Source organism: Bufo gargarizans, unplaced genomic scaffold (genome assembly GCF_014858855.1).
Source record: "Bufo gargarizans isolate SCDJY-AF-19 unplaced genomic scaffold, ASM1485885v1 original_scaffold_1489_pilon:::fragment_2:::debris, whole genome shotgun sequence".
NCBI classification, from domain to species: domain Eukaryota; kingdom Metazoa; phylum Chordata; class Amphibia; order Anura; family Bufonidae; genus Bufo; species Bufo gargarizans.
The window spans coordinates 19,300-32,309 of NW_025334384.1; the positions used below are offsets into that span (position 1 = coordinate 19,300).

General features: G+C 46.9%; 1 protein-coding gene across 1 annotated transcript in view; it reads left to right on the forward strand.

Annotated features, from left to right (window-relative positions):
• The window catches only part of STIP1 (stress induced phosphoprotein 1), a 50,905-nt gene that overhangs the window by 18,350 nt on the left and 19,545 nt on the right, over positions 1-13,010 (forward strand). The window lies entirely within an intron of this gene.

The window sequence follows — 13,010 nt, forward strand, 5'->3', positions numbered from 1 at the left end:
GACTTCTCCTCAATGCAACTGATGGTCCCAACCCCATTTATAAGGCAGGAAATCCCACTTATTAAACCTGACAGGGCACACCTGTGAAGTGAAAACCATTTCAGGTGACTACCTCTTGAAGCTCATCAAGAGAATGCCAAGAGTGTGCAAAGCAGTAATCAAAGCAAAAGGTGGCTACTTCGAAGAACCTAGAATATGACATATTTTCAGTTGTTTTAAACTTTTTTGTTATGTAATAATTCCACATGTGTTAATTCATAGTTTTGATGCCTTCAGTGTGAATCTACAATTTTCATAGTCATGAAAATAAAGAAAACTCTTTGAATGAGAAGGTGTGTCCAAACTTTTGGTCTGTACTGTATGTATATGTGTGTGTGTGTGTGTGTATATATATATATATATATATATATATATATATATATATATATATATATATATATATATATTTACAGTCAGGCGCTATACCTGCAGGTCCTTGAACTTTAAATCGCTGCATCTTTATTACCTTACAATGAAGCTCCAGTAACAGGCAGAGAGGGCGGCGGTGTAACGTGACTCGCATGCTCTGCCTGCTTCATTCATAAGGTGGGTGGAGCAGGCACGTCACATGAATAAGTGACATTACGTGCCGCCGCCGCCCACTTAGCCTGTTACTGGAGCTTCATTGTAAGGTGATAAAGATGCAGTGATTTAAAGTAAGTTACTGCCGGTTAAGGAATACTGCTGTGAGCGGCGGGGCCGGGGCTGTTATGGGGAGGGGATCTGTGGATGACACTGAGATGCTATATAGTGCCATCTACAGGTCCCCCTCCCCATAACAGTGCCATCCACCCACAGGTCCCCCTCCCCATATCTGTGCCATCCACAATTTGTTTTAATATGGCCTTTGAACATAATTTTTCAAGTAAAATCATATAAACCCCTTTTTTGTCATTTTGGTGGTTTGTCCCGATTGATCGATGAAATTATCGATTTCAGTGCAATATAAAATATAAGACGATATAAAATTGACTATTCAAGAATAAATAATCAATTGTCTGCAATCAATAAGACAAAAAAACCTATAGGATATAGATATAATCAATAATTAAATTGGTATTTTAGTAATAACAGAAAACAGAATTGACACTTGATTTTTCCCAGCTAACAGATTTTCCTGAATCAAAATTTAACCGTGCATGATGACATCTCCTCATGTATGAGTTTTGTTATAACTCTAGATTATAATCCAAATCAAAATTAGGCCTCCACTAGGACTCTAGTAAATGAATTAATAGACTGGTTTTCCTTTATAAAATCTTATCAGACCCCCTACCATCAGTCCCCAACACCCTTCGTTCCTCGAAGTCACACCAACTTACCTTTCCAGCTGGGACTCCATCGTTCCCCGCTGCTCTGCGCCTGACGTCACACAGCGCGTCAGATCACGGCGTGCGTACGTCAGGAGGTCAGTGCAGAGCGGCACTGTGGACGTGCTGTGGAGTGTCCGGAGGCCCCCTGCTGGAAAGGTGAGTATTTCAAGCGCTTCACTCCCGCTCCGTGGTCACGTGACACAAATGAATCCTCGATGCAAAAAATTTGCTTTGAGGATTTATTTGTGTCTGATTACTTGATTTAGTCTAGTATTTGTTGCACCCCTAGCCTCCACAATGTTATGTAATATATGCATTCAATTAGACCATCTGACTAGAACGAAAATCAGTTCCTTGGAGACTATACAATTGTAGATATATCAATTGTATAGATTTATCTCCCTAGATTGAAAGACATTGATGCTACAGGTACAATTAACCCAAATCAATCTAGATCCTACACAGCACAATATGGTCTATTTAAATAAATATGTATATGTCAATCAGTTGCCTAATATACAGATGAAAATGTTTACTATGCCAGCTATTCAGGATTAATCAGTATTCGTTTTTCATCTGATCTCTCCTCTATCTTGTGTGTCTTTTTCTTGGGTGTTGTGATGGCTTTCTTTCCTTCTGGTTGTAGTGACTTCCCCCTGTGTCCCCTCATACTATCTCCTAAAAAGGGGCTTGACTTGGTTTGCCACGTGATTATGACATCATTTTGTGTTATATCATCCCCTTTTTTCTTACCTCAAGCCTACTACAAGGGGGCACTAGGGTTTTATGTAAGAGTTGGTGTACTTACAAATCACCTCTTCTATTTTCTTTTAATTTTGTAAAAGATAACCTCTGAGTCTGACCTAAATCTAAGACGGAGCTTTAAATAAGATAAGGAAGACACCTAGGTATACTAACCATAAAACATTCAGTCTACTTCAAAAATATACGACCTGAGACAAACTCTATCAAAACACTTATCTCCCTTATCTCCACATTCTTTAGACATAAGGTAATTAACTCCCAATGTTTTCACACACTCAGGGACGATATTGGCAATCTTGCCTAATTCTCTACACTCAAAGAATCTATTTTAATTACATGATTATACTTAAACATAATCATATAAAATAATGCATATAATATCACAATACAATCAATTGGTAAGATTATAATCATTATAATAAATATAAGTTATCCCCTTCTATTTATTGGAAATAGGTGGGAAAAAAAACTTGGCACATTCAATCCATTGTTTGTAAAGGCTGGCCTGCATGTTTTATGGTACGTCTCTACCTCCCCCATTCAATTTACGACCTGGGAATTGTTTATGCAAGCATTCCTAACTTTTTAGTTAGTGATTCTCTGTCTTGAGAAAGCTTGAACTCACATAGCCATCTTGTCTGTTTTCTGAAAGGGCAATCAGAATGTCTATATACTCATCTTTAAATGTACCATAATCTATATAAAGGCTTTTATAATATTGATTCCTTTTCGCCCAATAGTTCTGACAGCACGCTCTGCGAGATCAATGAGAGAGGTGTGTGTCTGCACATTTTTCTGTCTCCCTGCCTGACCTTGATTTGAGTGAGATCAGTGCAGACAGGAGAGGAGACTGAAACCTGGTTCAGCACATGCCACTCAGCAGAGGACAGGGTAAAAAATGTAGGGCTTAAGGTCTCTAATCTGCAGTTACAGAGATAACTGCTCCTAACTGCAGCTTAACTCCTTAAGGACACAGCCTTATTTCACCTTAAGGACCAGGCCATTTTTTGCAAATCTGACCAGTGTCACATTAAAGGGGTTGTCCAGGTTCAGAGCTGAACTTGGACATACCTCCATTTTCACCCAGGCAGCCCCCCTGACACGAGCATCGGAGCAGTTCATGCTCTGATGCTCTCCTTTGCCCTGCGCTAAATTGCACAGGGCAAAGGCATTTTTCTGAGTTCCGGTGACGTACCGGGGCTCTCTATGGGGCTGACAGGAAGCCCGGTGACGTCACCGGCACTGATGGGCGGGATTTGGCTCTGCCCTAGCCAGTAAAACGGCTAGGGCAGAGCTAAAGCCCGCCCCTCAGAGCCGGTGACGTCACCGAACACACCGCTGGGCAGAAGTTACTGCCCGGCAGTGTGTTATTGAAAACACAAGAGCCCATGCCCTGCGCGATCTAGCGCAGGGCACGGGAGCGCATCGGAGCATGAGATGCTCCGATGCGAGGCTCAGGGGGGCTGCCGGGGTGAAAATAAGGGACGGACAACCCCTTTAAGTGGTGATAACTTTAAAACGCTTTGACTTATCCAGGCCATTTTTTGTCAGGTATAGTACTTCATGACACTGGTAAAATGGAGTTAAAAAAAATAAAATAAAATTTATTTATAAAAAAAATACCAAATTTGCCAAAAATTTGGAAAAAATTGCAAATTTCCAAGTTTCAATTTCTCTACTTCTATAATACATAGTTATTACTTTACATTCCCCATATGTCTACTTCATGTTAGGATCATTTTGGGAATAACATTTTACAAAGTCATTTTATGAGGCTTGCATAATAGAAACCACCCAAAAAAGAAACTACACCCCTCAAGGTATTCAAAACTGATTTTTACAAACGTTGTTAACCCTTTAGGTGTTCCACAAGAATTAATGGAAAATAGAGATACAATTTCAGAATTGAAATTTTTATTTTTTGGTACATTTTTCCATTTTAATTCTTTTGTGTCAAAAAAATAAAATAAAAAATGTCCCATTTGAAGCCCCCCTAATGCATCCCTAGAGTAAAAACTGCAAAGAAGTAACCCCATTTTAGAAACTACCGGATAGGGTGGAAGTTTTGTTTGTACTAGTTTATGGTATATATGATTTTTGGTTGCTCTGTATTGGGCTACTTTCACACTAGCGTTCGGGGCTCCGCTTGTGAGCTCCGTTTGAAGGGGCTCACAAGCGGAGCCGAACGCTTCCGTCCAGCCCTAATGCATTCTGAGTGGACGCGGATCTGCTCAGAATTCATCAGTCTGGCGGCGTTCAGCCTCCGCTCTGCTACAATATAATGCAGATGGATCCGTTCTGAACGCTAGTGTGAAAGTAGCCTTAGACTTTTTTTGTGATGCAAGGTAACCAAGAAATAGCTGTTTTGGCACAGTGTCTCTCCCCCCCCCCCCCCCCCCAACAGTATTTTTATAGAGCAGGTTGTCACGGACGTCGCGATACCTAATATGTATACAAATTTTATATATATATATATATATATATATATATATATATATATATATATATTTATAATTTATTTTTTTATTGATGTTTTACACAATGATTTCATTTTTAAAACAAAAAAATATCATGTTTTAGGCAGGGTTCATACGGGCGTGACTGATTGGCTCAGGATGCGTTCAGGGTAACTCGCACTATTTTGCAAGCATGTTTAGTCTGTTTTGTCTGCAATTGCGTTTAGCTGTTCAGTTTTTCTGCGCGGGTGCAATGTGTTTTTCACGCGCGTGATAAAAAAACCTGAAGGTTTACAAACAATATCTCTTAGCAACCATGAGTGAAAAACGCTGCACCATTCACCAGAATATAGAACATGCTGTGGTTTTCACACAACGCAGAACTGATGCGTGAAAAACAACGCTCATGTACACAGCCCCATTGAAGTGAATGGGTCAGGATTCAGTGCGGCTGCAATGCGTTCACCTCGCGCATTGCACCCGTGTGGAAATCACGCTCGTGTGAAAGGGACCTTAGTGTGTCCATAGTCTGAGAGCCATAGTTTTTTTTCAGTTTTTGGGCGATTGTCGTTAGGGTCTCATTTTTTGCGGGATGAGATGACTGACTGACACTATTTTGGGGTGCATAGGACTTTTTGATCGCTTGCTATTACACTTTTTGTGATGTAAGATGCCAAAAAATAGCCTTTTTTACACTCGCCGGTCGATACGGAAGCCGCGAAAAGTTATGTTTTTGTTTATTTTTTTTTACTTGAAACTTTTGGGGGGGGGGACTTTTTATTTTTATTTTTTTTATACTTTATTTTTTTGTCCCACTTTGGGACTTCAACTTTTGGGGGTCCAATCCCTTTTACAATGCATTCCAATACTTCTGTATTACAATGCATTGGCTGTATGAGTAATACTGTGTGTATTACTCATACAGCTTCTGGCCTGTGAGATCCAGGGGGCTCGTCACAGCTTCCGGCCTGTGGATCTCACAGGCTCGTCACAGGAAGGCAGCACCGATGCCTCAGGAAGGCATCGCGCTGCCTTCCATGCTATCGGGTCCCCCCCTACAGCCACATGGGGACCCGCTGGCATCACCGCCGCAACATTGAAAAGCCGCATACCGCGGGTCTAAATTAACCTGCGGTTTGCGGAGATCGCGGACACGGGGGTTAAGGGACACCCCGCGCATTTAGCCACGGTGCCTGCTCAACGATTTGAGCAGGCATCGGGTTCCGATAATCGAGCGGCGGTGATCGGAAATGCACATGACCTAGCGTGACAACATGCCGCTCCGGTACGTCATGTGTCCGGAAGAGGTTAAAGAGGTATTCCAATCTTGCTAAATCAGCCTGAGCTGCAGTTACAGCAGAATTCACTTCGTGGTTTGAGGCTTCTAAAGCTGGGCGGGATTAGACAGATAGAGTGAAGGCCAGCCACACCTCCTTATGACATCACACTGAGAACTCAGTCCTTGCTTGCTAGTTCATGTGAAGAGTATGAGTCATCAGTCTGGCAGTGTCTGTGAGGCCTCTCCCCCAGCTGGGGAATCATCAGAGAGCCATGTGAAGTGAGCTCGGTGTACAGTAACACATGGCTCTTCTGCAGTTTTACACATAAAATCTCAGTCTGATCTTTTACAAACCCATTCTGTGCATCAAAAATTATAATTCCATATTATACATTAGCTCAAAAGCTTGACCAACCCCCACCCACCAGCACTGATGGAGATTTGTTTCCATTACAGCTGTACTCCAGTTATGTATAAACCTTACACTATGTATTCTTATAGATGCATATACAGCTCAGCTACATGTGTCTTCTCCAGTCCCCTAACATCACTTTGGCTGAATGGCTTCCTATACAGCCCTGCTACATCTTTATTCTACTCCCCCACTAGCACTGTGTCTGAAAAGCTTCATATACAGCTCTGCTACATCTGTCTGTTTATCTCTTCAACCAGCACTGTGTCAGAACAGACGTATATTCAGCTCTGCTACATCAGTTTTTCTCTTCCACCAGCATTGATGCTGACCCGCCACATATACCGCCCTGCTACATCTGTCTATTCCCTTCCCCACTAGAACTATGGCTGAACAGCAGCATATTAAGCTCTGCTACATTAAACAGTCCCCCAAGTGCCTCAAACAGCTCCAATCGTTGGTGGAATTGGTGGTGCACATAGAAATAATACTTACCCACCGCTTTTGTCCTCCGACGCTGTCCGCACTCTCTTCCCTGCACAAACTGTTCGGTGGCCGCGCATGCGCAGAACCATATTAGCCGCGGCTCAAAAGAATATGGATCCGCTCGGCCAGCTGGCGACATGCGTAAGCGCTCAGTGTCAGTGAGGAGGCCGGCATCGCAAGAGATAACAATACGCAAGAGAGGCCCATGGATGTGAGCGGTGGCCGTATCCATGGGCTGCAAAAATAAATAATGGAAATTGAAAATTATATTTGAAAGAAAAGAGTGCAAATTTATTTTTATTTTTTCTCCAGATATATTTGGAAATTAGTTCATTGGGGAATAAATAACTTAATTAAATATGACTAAGAAGATGGGAATACCCCTTTTAAGGACCTTCAATAATGTGGACACGTTTTTACTAAAGATGTACCCTATGTCCGTGTTGCAGAGCTGTGTTTTGTGCATGTAGCAGATAAATTATTTATTTTTATGCTATGTTGTCTTATAGTCTGGAAAATTCTGTAAATCTTCATATTGCATCCCCTTAGGCTACTTTCACACTAGCGTTCGATCGGATCCGTTCTGAACGGATCCCATCATATTAATGCAGACGGAGGCTCCGTTCAGTACGGATCCGTCTGCATTAATAACTTAGAAAAAGTTCTAAGTGTGAAAGTAGCCTGAGCGGATCCGTTCAGACTTTCAATGTAAAGTCAATGGGGGACGGATCCGCTTGAAGATTGAGCCATATGGTGACATCTTCAAGCGGATCCGTTCCCATTGACTTACATTGTAAGTCTGAACGGATCCGCACGGCCAGGCGGACAGCTGAACGCTGCAAGCAGCGTTCAGCTGTCCGCCTGTCCGTGCGGAGGCGAGCGGAGCGGAGGCTGAACGCCGCCAGACTGATGCAGTCTGAGCGGATCCGCTCCATTCAGACTGCATCAGGGCTGGACGGAGGCGTTCGGGTCCGCTCGTGAGCTCCTTCAAACGGGGCTCACGAACGGACCTATGAACGCTAGTGTGAAAGTAGCCTTGGCTGTAGTGCTTTTATGATGTTCCCTCCCTGGCATGCTTTCTACCTAGAATTAAAGAGATGGCTGGGGTGATAACAAAGGTGTGCTGGGTATTCTTTCCCTAAACAGTGTCATTCTTAGGCTTCCTCTGGTAATGAATAAACCCTTGTCCCTCTATTTCTCGCTCATATCATTGGGGGACACAGGACCATAGGTATAGCTTGCTGCTGCCCCTAGGAGGAGACACTAGGCTGAAAACTGTTTAGCTCCTCCCCTGCAGGCTATACTTCCTCCAGCCTGGAGAGAGCATTTCAGTTTTTAGGGTTGCCCTGCTGGCACGACATCTAAGGGTGAAGTCCACAGAAGACGGGTGAGTATTACTCCCCTTTCTCCCTCCCTTAGCTCCTCACTGCTGGGTAGTGACCTCCCTACCTGCGTCCTCAGATCCTCAGCGCGGCAGTGCGGGGGCTAATGTCGGCAGCATAGCGGCTCTGCTACTACAAGGAGAGCAGTCCGATCTCTCCCTCTTCAGCGCTCTTCCTCCCCACTCCACTTCAGTCTCCAGGCATCTCCTGAGGCAACATGTCCGGCGCTATATAAACCCCTTCCCGTCTCATGGCGGCTCCTAGCACGTGAGCGGGGGGCGTGGCTTCTTCCCGGCCACTTCCTCACACGACCCGCGCGGGGCCTATTTTCCAGTGCGGGGGCGGAGCCTGATTTTCCCACCGTTGCACTCTGGAAGACCTCTCCAGCGCTCCCTTGCCACAAGGAAACAGGACCTAGGACTTCTAATGGTAGGAGATCGCTACCCCCTCCAGCATAGAGAAGCCACACAATGTCAGACCCAGCCAAGACCCCTCCCCAGGCCCCCTGCAAGACCACTTATTATGCCTGCACTTCATGTTCTGTTAAATTCCCTCGTGGCCAGTCACTCTATGCTCTGCATGTCAGGCAGCCCCACAGAGCCATCCATCCATCTTGTCACAACCCACAGGAGTTCAAGACCCCTCTGGCTGTGGAGAACCTGACTGGGCAAGGTCCCTGTCCCGGGCAGAAGAAGACCTCTCCAAAGTCTCCCATTCCACCCTTTCATTACTGGGTCGTTTGGTAGAGAGATCACCCACAGTGCAGCCCTTACCTTCGCAAGGCGCACAAACTAGGAGCAGGCTTACTAGCAAGCGTCCCAGATCAGGTCGTCATTCCTCTTCTGATGCCTCTGCATCCCCTCCCCCTCTCTGTTCCGGATCTCGGACGTTGTCCATTTTAGGTGACGCACTATCAGATGGTGAGATTGCGGATTCAGATACGGAGATGGACCTGGAGCAGTCTTCCCAGATTGTGTCTATGGCAGATGATTTCAGCTATCCGAGGCACTTTCCAAGTTCAGGAGGAACTCCCAGCCACCAGGAAGTGTCATTTTTGCGTACAAAGCAGACCCCTAAGTCCTTCCCTGTACACAACGACTTTTCTGTTGTTGTCGCAAAGGCTTGGGACCAGCCAGGTTTGCGCTTCATTGTCCCAAAGCGGTTAGACTTGCTCTACCCTTTTCCAACTGATTGTGTGGAAAAATGGGCCTCCCCTCCGAAGGTAGACCCACCGGTTGCTTGCCTCGCAAAGAACACAACTATTCTGGTAACGGATGGCTCCTCTCTCCAGGACCCAGTAGATCGGCGCATTGACTCTATCAAAGTCGGTCTTTGCAGCCAGTGGTTCAGCCTTACGCCCGATCTTCGCATCAGCATGGGTAGCCAAGGCGGTTTTGGAGTGGGCCCTCCGTTTGAATCAAGACCTTGCGACCAATCTTCCTCATGCGGAACTCCAGTCCTTGGCAGTACAAATTTCGCAGGCAAGAAAGTACCTCTGCGAAGCCGCTCTGGACGCGGGGACGATGGTTGTCCGTTCCTCGGCTCTTGCGGTATTTATCCGCCGACAACTGTGGCTTAAAGTCTGGTCGGCAGATTCATCCTCAACATTCTCTTTCAAGACTTCCTTTTGCCGGGTCTCGACTCTTTGGTACCCGGCTAGATGATATTATTTCGGAAGCAACGGGGGGGGGGGGGGGGGAGAGCACACATTTACCGCAACCCAAGGCGAAACGTTCCTTTCGTCCTAGGGTCACATCTTCCCGTTATCAGGCCTTTCGTCCGGCGGCCCCACCTGCGTCTAGGCCACCCAGTCAGGACTAGCGAAAAGGCCCATCCTTCAAACCCCAGCCAGCATGGCATCCGCGAGCGCAACAGCCTCGTTCCGCTCCCGGGAAACAGCCCTCAGCATGAAGGTGCGGCCTCACCCTTACAGGTGGGGGGTCGTCTCCTTCTTTTTCAGGAAATGTGGCGAACTGATATATCGGACGCTTGAGCACGAGAGGTAGTGACATCAGGATACAAGATAGAATTCAAATCTATCCCACCCGCCCAAGGATCCGGGTCGGGCGGCTGCTTTCTTCCAAGCAGTCCAGGCCCTTCTCATACGGGGCGTGATAATTCTGGTCCCCTTACACGAAAGATTTACAGGTTTCTATTCAAACCTTTTTGTAGTACCCAAAAAGGAAGGCGATGTTCGCCCAGTGCTGGACCTCAAGATAGTGAATCGCTTCCTCTGCATTCAACGGTTCAAGATGGAGTCTCTCCGCTCCGTGATTGCCTCTTTGGTACAGGGAGAACTCATGGCATCGATAGACATCCAAGACGCCTACTTACACGTTCCCATCGCACCCGCTCATCAACGTTTTCTTCGTTTTGCCATTCATTCATGTCACTACCAGTTCGTCGCCCTGCCATTCGGCCTAGCGACAGCTCAGAGTGTTCACAAAGGTGCTTGCCCCCCTCCTGGGTCTCCTGCACTCCAGGGGCATCACTCTCCTCCCGTATCTAGACAATATCTTGATCAAAGCATCTACGGTCTGACAATGCGAGGAGAGTCTTCAGATCACTTTGAGCACCCTGTCCCGCTTCGGGTGGATAGTCAATCGGCAGAAATCCTGCTCATCTCCCACCACACATCAGGTTTCTGGGCATGATACTAGACTCAGGTGCAGCTGTGGTACGCCTGCCATTGGACAAGAGCGTGGACATTCAGAGATCTATACGCATATTACTCCATTGCCACAATACATCTATCCGCAATTGCATGCGGGTGCTGGGCATGATGGTGGCCTCCTTCGAGGCCATTCACTTCGCTCATTTTCACACGAGGTGTTTCAACGAGCCATTTTGTCATCTTGGGACGAATCCCTGGATTGCCAGATCCGGCTGTCCCTCCAAACGGGTAAAGCCCTCGGTTGGTTGACAGTCTGCGCATCTGTTGGCGGGGAAATCCTTCCTTCCAGTGATTATGGACGATCATTACAACAGACGCCAGCCTTCGTGGTTGGGGCGTAGTTCTCGCCACACGGACGGTCCAGGATGTTTGGTCTCCATCGGAGTCCAAACTTTCCATCAACATACTGGAACTCCGGGCCATTTCTCTCCCTTGTCCGTTGGACTCCACTTCTGCAGGGTCGTCCGATCAGGGTGCAGTCGGACAATGCCACAGCTGTGGACTACATCAACCACCAAGGAGGGACTCGCAGCCTTCCAGTGATGCAGGAGTCTGCGAAGATTTTGCAGTGGGCGGAGTCCCATGTTCCCATTTCGGCAGTCTTCATCCCGGGAGTGGACAACTAGACGGCAGACTTTCTCAGCCGGACAACAGTGGACCCGGGGGAGTGGTCCCTCCATCCGGAAGTGTTCGAGGCCATCTGTCTCAGGTGGGGATGTCCGGAAGTGGACGTGATGGCGTCCAGGTTCAATCACAAGCTCCCGTGCTTCCTCTCTCGCGCAAGGGATCCTGCAGCACACAGCGTGGACGCTCTTGTGGCGCCTTGGGACAGCTTCGAGTTTCTTCACGTGTTCCCACTGTTACCACTTCTAGCTCGGCCTCGACAAGCTTGGAACTCATTCTTCTGCTAGGAGATGCTCCGTGGCCTCTGCCAATCAGAACCGATCTACTCTCCCAGGGCCCAGTCTGCCATCAGAGTTTAGATACGCTACATTTAACGGCGTGGCTGTTGAAAACTTTCTGTTGAAACGCAGAGGTTTTTCTCATGCGGTCATTCAAACCATGATTAGGGCCAGGAAACCTTCCTCTTCTAGGGTTTACTACCTGATCTAGAAATCCTTCTTGCGTTTCTGCGAGGAGCGAGCTCTTCCAGACGTTTTTCCCTTCCGACGGTTCTAGCATTCCTTCAGTCGGGATTGGACCTGGGCATGGCTCTCGGTTCCCTCAAAGGGCAGGTCTCGGCCCTGTCCATTTTTTTCCAACGTACTCTAGCCGTCCTAGGTCCGGTCAAGACTTTCTTGCAAGGAGTAGCTCATACAGTTCCCCCATATCGGCCCCCATTACATTCTTGGGACCTGAGCCTGGTTCTCGGTGCGCTCCAGACGGCGCCGTTCGAACCTCTGAGTGAAGTTTCCGTAGGTCTACTTTCCTGGAAAGTGGCCTTTTTAGTGGCCATTACCTCTATTCGACAGGTTTCGGAACTGGCAGCTCTCTCCTACAAAGAACCCTTTTTGGTGTTTCACCAAGATAAGGTGGTTCTTCGTCCAGTGCCATCTTTTTTACCAAAGGTTGTTTCTGCCTTTTCACGTGAATGAGGACATTGTTTTGCCCTCAGCCTTCTCATCCGTGGGAGGTCTCCCTCCATCGTCTGGATGTAGTACGGGCCTTGAAGATCTATCTGTCGCACTGACGCTCTGTTCTTTATCTCAGAAAGCCCTCGTAAAGGTTTGGCAGCTTCAAAGGTGACTATTGCTCGGTGGATTCGCTCAGCCATTGCTGAGGCCTATTGTTCCAGGGACAAGGATCCTCCACCCGGGATCACGGCTCACTCTACCAGAGCGGTCGGGCTTCTTGGGCACACCTCCACCACGCTTCTGTGTCTCGGTTGTGTAAAGCAGCGACTTGGTCCTCTCTACACACCTTTACTAAATTTTACCGGGTGCATTCATTAGCCTCGGCGGATGCTTCTCTCGGCCGCAGGGTTCTGCAGGCCGCAGTTCAGTGACTTCCATAGAGAGTTGGTTTGGGAGAATTTTGTTTCCCTCCCCGCGGACAGCTTTAGGACGTCCCACGGTCCTTTGTCCCCCAGTGATATGAAAGAGAGAATTAGATTTTTGTGAACTCGCCTGTAAAATCTCTTTCTCGCTTGATTCATTGGGGGACACAGCACCCACCCACATATTGTTGTGAGGCAAGTGGGGTTC